The sequence below is a fragment of the Pangasianodon hypophthalmus genome, chromosome 17 (assembly GCF_027358585.1).
Source record: "Pangasianodon hypophthalmus isolate fPanHyp1 chromosome 17, fPanHyp1.pri, whole genome shotgun sequence".
Lineage (NCBI taxonomy): Eukaryota > Metazoa > Chordata > Actinopteri > Siluriformes > Pangasiidae > Pangasianodon > Pangasianodon hypophthalmus.
Window position 1 is genome coordinate 1,290,304 of NC_069726.1, and position 1,929 is coordinate 1,292,232.

The following is a 1,929-nucleotide window of genomic DNA, read 5'->3' on the forward strand; positions in this document are numbered from 1 at the left end:
TAAGTTATATACCTGTTATAACACAATAAACTAGTACTAATACATGCTTACAAAACAGTAAACAAAACATCAGACATCTCTAAATTAATGCTCCACACATTTATATGTAGTAAAGGAACATAACAGTGTTACAGCCCCTTATTAGACTATTTATTCCTATAAATAAAATGAATAATTATCAAAACAATTACAAATAACAGATAAATCTAAACACTAAATAAATTCTAGCACATTACTTAAAATAAATCATGGCATTTAAAAGTTCTTGTATGACTCAATTACATTACCAGCAATTTATTAAACTATTAGTTATTCCTGTAAATTGTTAGGGATCTCTACTACATGGCCAGGGCTGTGTCTCAAATCGCGGTCTACTTCCTACCTAGGTGCCCTACATAGTGTATAAATTAGTTCCCTTACACTCTTCTCTAGTGCACTACGAGACACATACAGCGCCATTAAGGATTCCGCCTGGACGAATATCAGCATTTTCATAAATATAAAAATATTTTTTTTTACACTTTTTAGCAGCGAAACTGTCAAAGACACTGATTTAGTTGTATCTAGTATTTATTAACCAGCACTGAAAGCAAATAACTCAAAACTCTGAACTGAAGAAGTTAAGCGTGAATGAGAACACAGGAGCGGAATGTAGCACCACCCAAGCCCCGATCTGCATCACCCTGCGCCGGCCGCTGCTTAAACTTTACCCCGGGGATCCATTCAAGGCCTTGACAACTTAACACTATTGTCAACATTTTCAGTCATGTTTTTATTAGCATTCAGGGGATTAGTGCAACCCTGTGACTGGATCAAACATCTCTGCGTGAATAATTCCGACAAAAAAAGTGCTCTTCTTACCTTTTTTCTTCTGCAAGATGAACAAAATGGGAGCCTGATAGCTAGCTAGCTAGCAAGCAGGCAAGCAAGCGGCAGCAGGCTAGCCAGCCAGCTAATACCTTTACGTAAACTTATCTACGACTTTATTCCTTTTGCACGCGCGTGCATCGCAGTAACAGACAAATTCGACTTAAATATATATAATTTCTGCAGCTATCTTCTACAAACACGATAACGAACTGAATATTTACTTTTCCTTATTTTACAACGCTCGCCGTTTTTCTGTCTCGTCTTGTTTGTGTTTTACAAAAAAATGGCTGTTCATCCTGGATCACGTGACAAGTTTAGCCAATCAGCGAGGACGTGCTCTGAACACTTAAGTTGCGTCACAAATGGCCGCTTACTACCTATAGCAACGCACTACTTAGGGTGTTACAACTATAGCCACTAACACTAAGTGTAGTGTACTTCATAGCCCTTAGGACGCTATTTGGGATTCGGCCCTGTCTAGTAGTAGTTGTAGTTGTTGTTGTGAGAACTCGCTAGCATCAGTGGTTAGCATGGCGTCCTTAAAATACAAGCCACTCAAATGCAAACTTTGTTTAAAAAAGCGCAACATTGCGGTTGTGAAATGTGTTTGTGGAATGTTGAAATACCTTGTAGTGTTTAATAAATATACGATCTCTTTTTTCTTCCCAAAATGTTTACATTTATTCCACACTCATGGCTATTCATGTTGTGTTGTTTCTCATCACAGTTTTCTCTAATTAATTAATTAATTATAGTATTGTGTTGTATGGAAAATAATTACTACAATCAGTGTCACATGAAGCCTTGCAGTGTTTAATGAACACATGCAACACACTGCTGAATCACGCCAGGAGGTGTAGTGCTGAATTCACACCTGAACTATTCAGAAACTCTTCATTAACACCATCACTGAACACCAGCATCAGTGCAAAACACTCTGATGGTCTTTAACTCATCCAATACTTAATAATGACACTCAGTACTGGCTTCTCAAGACACTGTTTAAACAACTTACAGTCACGCTAACAGCGCATTAACACATTAACTGTGTTACTGAAA

The 1,929-nt window shown here is 37.5% G+C and overlaps 1 protein-coding gene across 1 annotated transcript in view; it reads right to left on the reverse strand.

Annotated features, from left to right (window-relative positions):
* gigyf1b (GRB10 interacting GYF protein 1b) overlaps positions 1–1,164 on the reverse strand; it is a 32,660-nt gene extending 31,496 nt beyond the window's left edge. Inside the window, exon 1 of the mRNA XM_053241465.1 lies at positions 862–1,164. The gene's annotated coding sequence lies outside the window, so the exon portion shown is untranslated. The remainder of the gene's footprint in view (positions 1–861) is intronic.
* Between the last annotated feature and the right edge of the window lie 765 nt (positions 1,165–1,929).